Source organism: Mauremys reevesii, linkage group 3 (genome assembly GCF_016161935.1).
Source record: "Mauremys reevesii isolate NIE-2019 linkage group 3, ASM1616193v1, whole genome shotgun sequence".
Taxonomy (NCBI): Eukaryota; Metazoa; Chordata; order Testudines; family Geoemydidae; genus Mauremys; species Mauremys reevesii.
In genome coordinates this window covers 21219669-21234165 of record NC_052625.1, presented here as the reverse complement: position 1 = coordinate 21234165, position 14497 = coordinate 21219669, and the positions used below count along the sequence as shown (strand labels likewise).

The following is a 14497-nucleotide window of genomic DNA, read 5'->3' as shown; positions in this document are numbered from 1 at the left end:
ATTGGTGGCAGCTCTACCGCCGCTTCTTCTATGGCGGCAATTCGGCAGCAGGTCCTTCGCTCCAAGAGGGAGTGACGGCCCCACTGCCGAATTGCCGCCGAACTGCTGCACGTGCCACCCCTCTCTTCATTGGCTGCCCAGGCACCTGCTTGCTACACTGGTGCCTGGAGCCGGCCCTGATCTTGCCTACTTTTCAAACGTTAGGCTGTCTTTTATTTTGATCTTAACTCTGAATTACCTTGGTTTCTAATGCTTCATTTTGTTTGTTTTTCATAACTGCAGCATTACGAATTTAATTGCTTGTTAGAAAATTCTGCTGCTTCCTACATCCTATATACAGGATGCTGAAGATTATACCATCATATTGTTGCCGGCTCAAAGAGCCCGAGGCGGAGCAACAGCAGGTTCGTTGCCCGGTGTGCGTAGCACTAATTATCACACCAGGGTGGAGAAGCAAAAACCAGGTTTATTTGAGCAAAAATAAGGTGCCAGGGAGAAAAACCATTCTCAAATCCTGCACACCTGCGCGCAGGCGGGATCCCAGCATTTATACCCCCCTTGTTTGTGTAAGCCTTTTGTTCGGTTTTTCCCCTCACCCCTCCCTTCCCAACAGCAGTTACATTAGGCATTACATTTCAGCGTGTTAGAAAAGTTCTCATCCGCATGTTTATCTCTGGCCTTCACAGCACAAACGCATACAGATTTTTCTCCCCCCTCTCCCCCTCCCCTTCAAACTCCTGCATCTGCAAGCTGAAACAGCTGACAGTTACCCATTTTGCTTGCTGTCTGTTAGCATCTTAGGCTGGTTAAAGTTCACAGCATGGAAGACCTCTGGTTCACTCAGGCCTGTAGTCACAACTTTGGTTTACTTAGGCCTAGTGACACCAACAATATGAATGGGGGTTAAGAATTTGCCTCTGCAGAGGTACGGTAATGGCTGTTCTTTGCTGCCTCTGTAAGGACCCCATTGAGAGAAGGTCTTGGCTGGGAGTAGGTTGAGGCCAGGGACAATGAGTCAATCCAGGGTTATTACCATGTTTGTATACAGATGTTCAAGTAAGTTAACAATGAGAACTTTTGACCTGTGAATAGGCCCTCTCCACTTCACTGACTGATAGCAAAGTGCAGAGGAAAGATTGATTGGTTGCTACTTCTGATGTCACAATGATGCTACTTATGAATCACCTGAGTTACTGAGCAAATTGCACAGGAAAGTTTGATTGGTTGGTTCTTCTGATGTCACAATGATGCTACTTGTAAATCACCTGAGTTACTGGTATAGCTCTGTCACCATCACCTCTGTTGAGACTGTTGAGAGCTTTTTAGTAACTAGGGAATACATGAAGAGTTTGGGGTCTTCTGTCATTGAAATAATCAAAGCCAAGAATAAGGTGAGAGAACAAGCAGTGAATTTTATTAATATTGTGATTTTTAAAAAAATGTCTCTGGCAAAGTAAGAAACTATTTTATGCAAAAATTAATGTAATCTAAAGTGTAACTCTGCTGAACTTGGAAAGTAGATTCATTTATTATACTGTGAAACCGGGATTTTTAGTTCCACTTTAAATGCAAACGTCAACCTGTTGGGTGAAAACCAAATCCACTTCAATTTAGGCTTAAACAATTTATTTTAGCCTTTATTATATATGTTTTTAGACAATGCTACTATCACGTATGAATTACATAAACATGCAAAAAGATAAGGCAAGACAAGAAAGTGCTCAAGTTATCTTTCTTGGGGACAGGGTGACTCTTCTCAAATCTCTGCTATGCTTGGCTATTTTTCCTCTGTCTCTTCTCCACTATTATGTCAATCATCTATTTTTTAATCCTCTGTTCTGTAACTGCGCAGACTCAGTAGAGGAAGCTACCTCATCTGTGTCTTTATCCATATATATTCTACTCTAACCCCTAATTAAAAGCAGGGGCGGCTCTAGTAATCCGGCCGCCCCAAGCAGGGCGGCATGCCGCGGGCGCGCTGCCGGACGCTGGTCCCGCGGCTCCGGGGGCGTGCCTGCGGAGGTGCGCTGGTCCCGCGGCTCCAATGGAGCTTCCGCAGGCATGCCTGCTGGACGTCCACCCGAGCCGCGGGACCAGGGAACCGTCCGCAGTCATGCCTGCGGGAGGTCTACCCGAGCCTTGCGACCAGCAGACCCTCCGCAGTCGTGCCTGCGGGAGGTCCACCTGAGCCGCGGGACGAGCGCCCCCTCCGCAGTCATGCCTGCGGGAGGTCTGCTGGTCTGGCGGCTCCGGTGGACCTCCCGCAGGCATGACTGCGGAAGGTCCGCCGGACCCGCCTGCCGCCCTCCTGGGAAAATGCCGCCCGACGCGCGTGCGTGGCGTGCTGGGGTTTTGAGCCGGCCCTGATTAAAAGATTCGCCTGCATAAATCACAATAACTAACCCAGATTAATACATTTTTTGCTTATCCTGCTAAAACTTACTTATATCTGTGTAGTTCCCATCGCAGCTATTCCTTGCTGTCACACTCCCTGGCTGCATGCAGTTGTACTTATATTACAACTGCAATTTTTATTCTTCGTACTCATCTGTTTCTGTGGCCTTGAGTTTTTACTTGTTAGCTGGTTGAATAGGCAGGTGGGGGATGCTGCTTGTTAGAAAATTCTGCTGCTTTCTACATCCTATATACAGGATGCTGAAGGTTATACCATCATGTGAATGGGGGTTAAGAATTTGCCTCTGCAGAGGTACGGTAATGGCGGTTGTTTGCTACCTCTGTGAGGACCCCATTGAGAAAAGGTCTTGGCTGGGAGTAGGTTGAGGCCAGGGACATTGAGTCAATCCAGGGTTATTACCATGTTTGTATACAAATGTTCAAGTAATTTAACAATGAGAACTTTTGACCTGTGAATAGGCCCTCTCCACTTCACTGACTGATAGCAAAGTGCAGAGGAAAGATTGATTGGTTGCCACTTCTGATGTCACAATGATGCTACTTATGAATCACCTGAGTTACTGAGCAAATTGCATAGGAAAGATTGATTGGTTGGTACTTCTGATGTCACAATGATGCTATTTGTAAATCACCTGAGTAACTGGCATAGCTCTGTCACCATAACCTCTAGATGTGACTGTTGAGAGCTTTTTAGTAACTATGGAATATATGAAGAGTTTGGGGTCTTCTGTCATTGAAATAATCAAAGCCAAGAATAAGGTGAGAGAACAAGCAGTGAATTTTATTAATATTGTGATTAAAAAAAAAACTTGTTAGCTGATTGGATGGATGGGTGGGGGGATGAGGGATTGTACCTGACTTACTGAAAGCTAACAGCTCTCTTCTCTACCCTGCTATCTGCTTGGTCAAGAACTTTATAGATGAGACACAAAAACCAATTTTCTGATTTACAGACTGTTTCAGCAAAATCTGACAATCTCAAGCAGCAGAACTACATACAAAAAGCAAACATTCTTATTTTCTTCCAGAATTGTATATAATAATTTCTCTAACATTACTTAGTACACATTTCACTAACACAATTCATTACACAGTTCTCCAACAAAGCTTAACTATGTATGTGCTTGCTAATGGTGGCTCCATAATTTACAGTTGAGCTTTAGAGTTACAAACACCAGAGATACAAACTGATCAGTCAACCACACAAATCTCGTTTGGAACCGGAAGAACATAATTAGGCAGCAGCAGAGACACATCCCTTCTACCCCACCCCACCCCCGGCTAAAAAAGGCAAATACAGCACTGTACTGTGTTAAATTACTAAAAAATGAAGGGAAAGCAGCATTTTTTCTTCTGCATAGTTAAGTTGGAAAGCTATGTTGAGACAATGTTCAGTTGTAAACTTTTGAAAGAACAACCATCATGTTTTGTTCAGAGTTACAAACAACGTCCATTCCCGAGTTGGTAACTCTGAGGTTCTACTGTATATTTAAGTCCACCATTTCCCTATGCCCTTAAAAGATTTAAATAGCTTTATATGAGCTAAAACATCTCGTACTTTTGCTTATGCAGCACCAGCACAGGCAGAAGTTAATAAAGCCTATTAGTAGAACTGTATTGCAGTCTGTGAGGCTGGTACATAAACAAGAAAAGAGAACAGTGCTGTCCACTTAGAGTCACAGACCTGCATGATCCAGGACAGATTTTTTCTCTATCCTTTGGACCCTCTAAATTCTGGTGGTACCTCTGGATCCCTTCCATGACAGGAAAGAATTCACACACCTTACTGAAGAGTTTTAAAGTGCTCAGAATGCAAGATCTTGGGTCCTTCCAAGACCTCTCTGTTTTGCTGCAGAAGAATCAAGGGGGAAAAGGCCCTCTTGTATTCAGTGCAAGGAAGCCAAGAAATTTCTGTGGCTATAGTTCTGATATAATTGAAACGTTGAAATAATTTGCATTAGTGGAGCAAACGTGTGTTAATCATATAAAATGGATTTTTTTTTTGCTAGCTAAAACAGATGCCAAACAGGTGTACACTGATAAGAGTAAAGAAATAAAGCCAGTCAAACCCAGCCTTTCATTAAGAGGCAAATCCTTATTTGGCCCCATCTTTCCATATCCATGAAGAGGCCTACACTTTGCTATATGGGATAGGGTTCCTTGCCACTGCATGAAGTGGTTGTTTGGTTTAGTGGGTCAGCCACTGCATTGATATACTGGACAACGTAGCAGGAGAACCATGGAAACTAGTGGATCATCTGCTGCTCTATGACTTTTGGGATTAGTGATTGGTTCCTTTTTTCCCCTACCTTTTCATTTTTTTAAAATTTTTTTTTAATACCAGTTACGTGGGTGTGTGCTGTGGGGAAGATCTGCACCTTGAAAAGTTTTCCTTTATGGATAAGTTGCTCTGATAGACTGAACAAATAGCAGGCCAGCTCTCTAATGAGGCAGCCAGCAATGCAGTATTGTTATTGCGGTAGAGTGAATAACGATAACAAATATCTAAGAAACACAGATATTTTATATATCCTAAAGCCATTTGAAAGTGTCATAAAAACAGTGGTGCTGTTAAAAAGACGTTTTAACAGCACCACTGTCTCCTTCTTTGAAAATCATTGGCTTTTCACCCTATTTAACATGGGGAAGTTAGTCCAGCTGAATGTTTTGGCCTCTGCCAATTGTTGCAGCTCCACAATTTCCGTGTGCATTGGGTAGAACATTGTAGCTCATGCAAGTCATGGATTCCACGATTCTTCATATTTCTCTTTAGCTTAACTCTTTTCCCATCCCCTTTCTGCCCCTCCATACACACTTAGATTAAAGAAGTTATGTTGCCGTGGGGAAAGGCACCACCACATATGTCTTCTGTAAGTGTGATGGTTGTCACTTACTCTTTGCTGTCAGGGATTTTATCTATGCATGCACATTCTGCTGCCTACTTAAGAATGTTAGAAAATGCTGCTGCTTCCTACATCCTATATACGGGATGCTGAAGATTATACCATCATATGAATGGGGGTTAAGAATTTGCCTCTGCAGAGGTACGGTAATGGCTGTTCTTTGCTACCTCTGTGAGGACCCCATTGAGAGAAGGTCTTGGCTGCGAGTAGGTTGAGGCCAGGGACAATGAGTCAATCCAGGGTTATTACCATGTTTGTATACAGATGTTCAAGTAAGTTAACGATGAGAACTTTTGACCTGTGAATAGGCCCTCTCCACTTCACTGACTGATAGCAAAGTGCAGAGGAAAGATTGATTGGTTGCTGCTTCTGATGTCACAGTGATGCTACTTGTAAATTACCTGAGTTACTGGCATAGCTGTCACCATAACCTCTAGCTGTGACTGTTGAGAGCTTTTCTTATTATAGTCTAGCTTCTTTACATGAGTTTGAAATCCGATTGAATTGCAGATTATATTAGTAAATATGTTCAAAATAGTTCAGTAATTTTTTTCTGATCAATCAATGTGCTGATTCTCTGTAAATTTAAAGTTGCATTGAATTTATCTCCTGTGCCTAAACACTTATTAAAACTTTAGCACACACTTGTCTTCTAGCCAAGTGTAATCTGTTCTCAGTTTGGTATGGGATACCTGTGTGAGTGTTCACTAAGTCATGGAACACTGTAAGGAGTTTTGGGGCAGAGACCATGACTTCCTCGTATGTATGTCGTTTTTTGTTGTTGTGTTTTTAAACACTGCCTACTAAAGTGGGATTTCAATCCTGATTGCGGGCGGGATTGCTATTGTAGTACAAATAATAAATATTACCCTTGCATCACTGTGATTTATGATTAAACTTTGTATAGCGTGAAATGTTGGAGCAAAAAATGGACGACCTACTGAGTCATCAGAGACAATTTGTCGAAAATAATCGTCGGTCCTTAGAACAGAAAATAAAAGAAAAGGAAAAGGTAAGACAAGACCCATTTTTCACAAGTTTAAAGTTGCCTCCAGACTGCTATTACCAGAGCGAAGAAGTGGTTCTTTGAGTATTTGTCCATGTAGAAGAAAAACGCTGTGATTCCATATTTGATGTGTGCGCCCACATGCACACTGTCAGAATTTTCCCGTAATGGTACCCCAGGGCCAGCTTTGGCAACCTCTGGAGCCCTGTGCTTATGCGGTACATGGGGCCCTGCTGGACCCACGCCCTCTCAGTTCCTTGAATGGATCTGTATTTGTTAGTGAAACAATTTACTGGCCTACCACGAATTAAGTTGACTAAAGCCATGTTCCCTAGCTGGTGATAATAGTAGTCTGGTGGTTATAACTTGGTAAGAGGAAGTGAATCCGTATTTCTTCAAGGTAGGCTGGGCAGGCAGGCTACCAATGTGTTCACCTCTAATTTATAGTTCAATGACAAAAATAAAATCAGAAAAAAGTTTGAACATTTTGCTAATAATTTGCTCACTTCTTCCTGAGTTTGACCCTCCCCGCCTGCATTCTTCTGCTCCTGGCAGGCCAAGCCAGGGTAGGAGTGGGCCTTTGGAAAGGGTCTGAGGGCAGAGAGGCTGGGTATAATAAGGGGGTGGGGAGACATAAAGATTTGGGGAAATGGATCACTGGGATCCAAGAGGGTGGGGACTTCATAGGATGGGTCTCTGGCTGGCAATGAGAGTGGGAACAGGCTGTGGGGGAGCTTGAGGACATGGGATGGAGCAGGTGTCTTGCTGGAGGATAGGGTGCTTAGGAGAAAGCTGAGGGGAAGCACTAGCACTTCACTACCTTCTCCAGCTGACAAACCTGCTATGATTTGTTAGAGGGGAGTCCTGCAGATGCTGCCAAGAGAAGTTTGGCAGAGAGGTTTGTTGCCAGGAGACGCCACTAGTGCTTTCCCTCCCTATCTTCCTCTGCTTTCTGCTCCCCCACTCAGCCCTCTCTTTTCCTTACCAACCCCAACACCCCCGACTAAAAGTCCCGTGCCCCTCATAGCCCTATTCCCTCATATAAATCCCCTCTCAAATTCATGTAGAGCCCCAACCATAAGGACCGTGGGGCCTGGAAGAAGCCTCAAAAACGAATTATACCCAGATGGATATCTACTTTGCATCTCCTAATAGTTGCAGGAGATGGGCTAGATTCCTAAGGATCTTAGGAGGTGTGCATTAGTGAAGTTCTGCTCCCCCAGACCTGAGGCGGGAGGAGTCAATGCCCCTCTACCAAACTTCTGTTGCTGCCCAGTCATGTGTTAAGTCAAATTGAAAATAACTAAGGCATTTTCCTCATGGAAAAACATTTTGACAGCAATAAGCTAAACATGTAATCATAGCAAAGAAGGGAATTCCCCGCACCCCAAAGGATCATGATTATTGGGGATTAGTCTGGTTGCTTAGTTGTAATGCTCAATGTTGTTATGGAGATCTACTTTTGAATCGATATATAAGCTTCATTCCATTATTTGCTAGTATTTTTTTGATCCACCTGTCTTGGTGTAGCAGATGAAGTAGGCTACTCTGATTGGCCAAAGTGAGTCATGGCCATTAGTGGCCATAACAGAATTTATGCTTTACTTAAAAATGGGTTTTAAACTCTTTTTGCTTCTGTCAGAGAGCGCTTTAGTGTAATTAGTAACTTTTTAAAGAGGCAATTTACAGTCCCTCCCCCACGTTTTCCAGTGTTAATAGTTATAGTAACTTGACAAGAAACATGTAACTAGAGTGTGTTTCTCTCTCCTACCCCTCCCCCCCCAGTCTTCTACATTTCTAAGAAGTGTTTCATCAGCTACATGACTTACTGACAGGGGATCTGCCGTGCGACCAGATAAACCAGGACTTGCAGCAAGCCAACGATGCTCTACGAGCAGAACTCAACAAAGTAGGATTTTTAATATCTGAACTATTCAAATGGAAGTGGTGATGCTGAGTTTTTATTTTATGTAAAATTTAACTGTCCTCTTTATTGTGCTTGAAGATCTATACATGACTAATATTTAAGTGCAACTAAAAATATCACAGGTCAGAGCAAGCTGCAGTATGTTCCTGTCACAGGGTGAGCTGGTCCATTAAAAGACTGGGGCACAGCTGCACCTTTTGTCAGGTTTAGCCCATCTCCCTGTATGATGGGAATAAATACAAGGGTCATGTGACAGAAGCATGCATCTAAACCGGGCCTGCTGGCAGGTAAAAAGGCAGCCTGTGGTCATTCAAGAGAGAGATCCCTCCCCTGCCCCAAAAGTTCAGAGAGACTCTCTCTCGTTAGTGCCCAGGCAGAGGGCCTGTGAAGAGGACAGGTGACAATTTTCCAGAACTCCAAGGCAGAAGCCTTTTGGGGGAAGAGAATTACAAGGAACTGGAAACTGTGCAGGGATAAGCCTCCATTGATGGACTTGCAGGATGCAGAAGTCCCAGCTAGGAGAGGGTGGGACTACAAGGATGGGCCTGCTCTGATCAAGACCTGGAAAAACTTGAGGCATTATATGCGGAAAAGAATAATTGAGGCTGGTTAAGGGTATGTTTGAGTCTTGTGTTATGATAATAAACCAACCTGGAAGAGAGCACTACTGTAAAATCACCACATGTGATATCTGGTTTGATGCAAGATTAAAGGTAAACTGAGGTAGCAGATGGGCCCAAAGGCAATCTGGGGGTAATGCCCTACAACCGTTCCCTTTAGCCTTGTTCTGATATGAGCACTGCTTCTTTTCTATCCACACTCTCTAATAGAAAACTGCTTTTTTATTTATGATAGACATGGTCTACACTGACTTCATACAGAGGTTCTAAATTTGTCCACGATAGCTGTCCGGCATAGCTATGTGTCATCCTAGCTGTGTGAGCACATTAATCAAACCTTTTCTACAGAGGTGGTTAGTATTTTCTCTACACATACTCTTCTTTCCAGGTTTACTCTTGAAACACTCGATTCATACTCAAACTTGGACATCTATAGGTTTTTATCCAGAAAAGCCTACTCCTTTCTAGAATGGAACTAGGTTATTTCATTCTCATTTTTTACTTCCTTTTTAATTTGGAGTACTATGGAGCTATTATGACTGATATAAAACAGGTTAAAAAGGTTGAAAACCAGTTAGAATTTGGTGGTGGTACAGTTATGATCTTGTTAACTTCCTGGTTTAGATAGCGACATAACAGGGTCGGCAACCTTTCAGAAGTGGTGTGCGAGTCTTCATTTATTCACTCTAATTTAAGGTTTTGCGTGCCAGTAATACAATTTAACGTTTTTAGAAGGTCTCTTTCTATAAGTCTATAATATATAACTAAACTATTGGTGTATGTAAAGTAAAAAAGGTTTTAAAAATGTTTAAGAAGCTTCATTTAAAATTAAATTAAAACGCAGAGGCCTCTGGACCAGTGGCCAGGACCCAGGCAGTGTGAGTGCCACTGAAAATCAGCTCGTGTGCCGTCTGTGGCACGCATGCCATAAGTTGCCTATCCTTGCGATATAAAGTCAGGTGATAAATTTAAGATAGAGGATAGCACGACACTAATTTCCCTTGCCCCTGAAGAATGTGGTTATGGAGACAGAGGTGCAAGCTGAATGTCTTTGTTGGTCCATAAATATGGGGAATTCAGATGTACAAATACTGGTTTTTCACAACATGTAACCTATTCCTTGAGTATATAGTAAGTGGAAAAGGTAGAGTAATTTGTCAATCTCTTGGTATTTGGATTGTACCGAATTGAGTCTAGTTTGGTGTTGATCCTTTCTGTTTGTTGGCTGTTCAATGGCATATTTGGTGATAGCTGATCGTCAGTCCAACACCTAAATGTTACCTCTCAAATGAGCAGCTGAGGACTGAGTGGGAATGGGGAAGCATCTTCTAAGCCCAATAGGTGCTCGCTTTGACAAAATATGTTATGTTAAAAAAAATGGAGAGCAAGTGTTAAATCTGCTGCCCTTATGATTGAGCTTAAAAGAAAGCACTGGTTAGGATTCCCAATGATTACCAGACTGTACTATGACTATGGCTTAAATTATGAATATATTTATACATTACAACCATATACTTGAAAATGTGCCTGAAAATATTGTTCATAACCTTGCCCAGTCTTGAGTTAAAGATTTGTGTTACCTTAACCTGTACTGTTTTTGGTATGATACAGAATCTAGAACCCAGGACTGGACAGTGAAAGGAGGATGGATTTTTCAGATATTTGGGCTTTTTTTAATTGCACTTTTTTAAAGCCATCATGCTGAGTTTCAAGGTTTAGGGCCAAATTCTGCTCTTAGTTATACAACACAGAAGTCAACAGTTACTCCAAACTTCTCTTTCTGTAGGAGGAAGCAGAACGTAGCTTATTCTTTTGGCTTTGTTTTCTAAGGTATCTCTGGAGCTCATCATTTAAAGGGACATCAGGAATTTTTAATTTTTTAAAATAGATTCAATATAACTACAAATAAAATGTGATGTTTTCCTCATAGGCAATAGCAGTGAAACACTGTTTGGAAAAGGACTCCAGTGAGCTTAACACAGAAGCTGTGCAGAGCAGAACAGGCTTTACTAGCAAACCAGTCAAAGGAACTGGAATAATTAATAATTTAAACTGGAAATCAGTAAGAACTGGTGCCATTTATGCCTTACCGACTCCCAGGGGAACTCTGCAAGCTCTGTGTTGGAGAATAGTGTATTTCCACGAGAAGTTGTGTTTCGATACTGTCTTATTCTGGCTGTCCTTTTTTGGAGCATCTTAAAAGACTGTGACAAAGTTCCTCCTCTGCCTTGGTGGGTCCTGCACTTATTGGCGGATTTGCTCACCTCAGATATTCAGGGCAGCCCTCAGTTTGGCCAGTTTTATGGCTCAAACCTGCCATTCACTCAGCTAACCACATCACTTGCCAGCATGGGGAAAGGAAGGAGAACAATCTCCACAGTCTCTGCTGACCCACCTAGTGGGCCAGGGAGACAGGCCAGGATCTTCGCCTCTGGTGTGACCCACAGTCCAAGTCAACTCCTCTTATATACAGTAGGAGGGAGGTGAATGAGGGGAACACAGTCCCTACCTCTACTCTGGGTTTCAGCCAAGGGCCCTGTGGATAGCATCTGTCTACAGATTTACGTGTAACACCTGTGTGACAGCTACAACTCCTGGGCTACTTCCCCATAGCCTCCTCCCAACATCTTCTTTATCCTCACTACAGGACCTTCCTCGTGATGCCAGATAGCGTTTGTACTCCTCAGTTCTCCAGCCGCAGGCCCTCTCACTCTCAGCACTTTGCACCCTTCACTGACTGAAGTGAGGTCCTTTTAAACCAGGTGTCCTAATTAGCCTGCCTGCCTTCATTGGTTCCAGCAAATTCCTGATTTTTCTGGAACTGCCCCTGTTATCTTACCCAGGGGAAAGGGACCTGCTTAATCGGGGGCTAATATATTTGCCTTCTCTCATTCTCCTGTAGCGGGCCCCTGCCCCATGGACCCAACCGGCTTCCGTGCCCCTTCAGCATAAGCCATCTGCACGACTTAAAGCCGGTTCATTTCCAGACCACGCCAAGGAAACATCTATACGCGCTCGTGCTCCACACTCTGCACTTCCTCACCTTTGCGTCCCACCCTGACACAAAGTGGAGGGACCTCCTGCCACCTCTAGAGGGTGAGGAGCCCCGGTGGGCCAGCCTATACTCCACCCTGCTCCCAAGGCCCGCCGGGGATGTCAGTTGGTCGCTTCTTCACAGGGGTCTGAGCACGAGCGTGTAATTGGTGCAGTTCACCCCCATCCTGGACACCTGCCCTTTCTGCTGCGTGAGGGAGACTCTGGTGCACGTTTACCTGGAGTACGCCAAGCTGCAGCCTCTATTCTGTCTCCTCACAGATATCCTGTTGCATTTCTGGCTGCACTTTCCCCCTCATTTCCTTATTTATGCACTGCCTATAGGTGGCCTCACAAAGTCACGGGACCTCCTGGTCAACCTCCTCCTGGCCCTGGCTAAAATGGCCATCTATAAAACCAGGGAGAGGAGGTTGGCCGATGGAGTCTCCTGTAACTGTGGGGCCTCTTTCCGGTCCTCCATCCATTCATGCAACCGGGCAGAAATCCTCTGGGAGGTGTCCACTGACTCCCTTCATGCCTTCGAGGAGCAGTGGGCGCTGTCCGGGGTTCTCTGCTCGGTGTCCCCATCTGGTTCCCTTCGTTTGAGCCTTTGACAGCATGTCTGTCCCTGTTATTTCATTAGTTGTCCCCTGAAACCACTTGGTTTCCAGGTCTTGTTGATCCCCCCCTTAAGGCTGGGGGGATCTTTTAGCAGTGGGCTCCCCACTTCCTGCATCCCAATAGGATCACTCTCCTGTAGCCCTCTGGCCCGACCCTGTCACAAGACCTATAGCTGTGATACAAGATAAGGCCCCGATCTTGCAGTTTTTGCAATTGATTCCATGTGGACTGACCCAAGGCCAAAAATTGGTTGTATGGTCAGAGTTTAAAAAAATGATTTTGCACCAGCATACTACAGATAGGGTTACAGTTCATATGGAATTATTTGTTTAATCTAATTATGTAGTATGGTTCAAGAGACTCTTTGTTTAGTCCTAAAAAATAGAATATATTAAATATCTGAGTTCATTTGGAACTTCTAGAATCAGTAGCTGCTTCCTAAGTATAAGTGTGTTTTGCCTAATTCTAAGATTTCATGGAGGAGTGGGTACTTTTTTGGTCACACAATCAATTTAAAGCAAGAAAATCCCCCAAATGATTTATACATTTTAACTTTTTCAAGGACTATAGACTAGCATTATCAACAAAATTCTAACTATGAAGCCAGATCCTGCTCTGGCATATATCAGCATAGCTCCATTGAAATCAGTAAAGTTATTCCAATTTACACAAAAAGCATCTGGCTGTAACTTTTGATTTTAAAAAACCTTGATTGTAGATTAAAAGATTTTTCCTTTAATTTGGCATTAGAAGGAAAATGAAAGGAAGAGAACTCAAAATAGTCGTAGAAGCAACATCAGCGACTAGGTTTTTTTAAGTTCTTCTATTGTGCCAATTGCTGTTGTATCTGAATGCTTTCCAGAGTTAAGAATAGTTAAGTGACTAGCATCTGTTATTTGAGGTTTCTATTTCTCCCATATCCCCCAGAGCAGTTTTCAACCTGTGGTGCACAGACCTCTGGGAGTTTGCAGACTGTCTAAGGAGTTCTCGAAAGGTTGTCGTTACAACGGAACAGTGGTTTTCAAGCCGTGGCCTGTGGGGGTCCACAGACTATATCTAAGATTTCCAAAGAGGTCTGCACCTCCATTTGAAATTTTCTAGGATCTGCAAGTGGAAAAGAGGTTGAAAATCACTGTCCCAGAGGGCAAAGTGTGGAGGGCGGGAGCGGGCGCGGGGAGTGTAAATACGAAAAATGGTGATGTTAGTTTTTGCAGGAGTGAATTTCATAGTATTGGGCCAGCTCCTGAAAAAGCCCTGTCTGCTGCATCTGCTAGTTTTACTTCTGATGTGTAGACAGTTGTTCCTGAGGAACACAGCTACTGAAGTCTGAGAGAGTAAAATGGTATATTGGGCCCATTTCCTTTACAGCTTTGAAAATAAAGACCGAGATTTGATTCAGTGTTCTGTTGGGGAATGAGCGGAGTGAGTGAAACATAGGACTGATGTACTCAAGTGAACCTGTATTACTGAGGAGGTGTGCTGCTGTGTTCTGTAACTCTTGCAGATTTTGCAGGGCAGAAGCATTCAAGTCTAAATACATTGGATTGCGATGATTCAAGCAAGAGTTAATGATGGCCTATGCGATTGAGGCCAAATTGTAAATACAAATGATGGGATGTAGCCTTACCAGATTAAGGTAGGAGAATGCATTTCTTGTAAATAGTTTTGTGAACGTCCTGCATCAGAGCATGGGATTTTTTTTTGCAGCTATGTTAGGTTGTTGGTTCCAGCTTTTTGTTGAATGCTTCTTAATCAGAGCCACTTGTACTGAGTCACAGCAAGAGGGCTGGGCGTTTCAGCCATTTAAACCCCTTGAATTTTGTTGATATTTTGAACACAGGAAGCTGAGAATTCATACAGCTTTGAAACATTTGTCATACATCAGCATTGTCTGAAAATGTTGTCGCTTGACACCTGTGTCTTTTAGAATGATTGATAGAGTGTGTGTGTGTGTGTGTTTGTTACGGTATAG

General features: G+C 43.3%; 1 long non-coding RNA gene across 2 annotated transcripts; it reads left to right on the top strand.

Annotated features, from left to right (window-relative positions):
* The first annotated feature begins 1329 nt into the window (after window positions 1–1329).
* On the top strand, window positions 1330–14215 carry LOC120400483. Of its 2 annotated transcripts, XR_005595853.1 has the most exons (4): window positions 1330–1391; window positions 6226–6330; window positions 8110–8233; window positions 14030–14215. It is a non-coding gene; the product is annotated as an uncharacterized LOC120400483 (long non-coding RNA). The 2 variants fall into 2 exon arrangements; XR_005595852.1 differs by lacking the exon at window positions 14030–14215 and having other exon boundaries at window positions 8110–8268.
* Window positions 14216–14497: the final 282 nt, after the last annotated feature.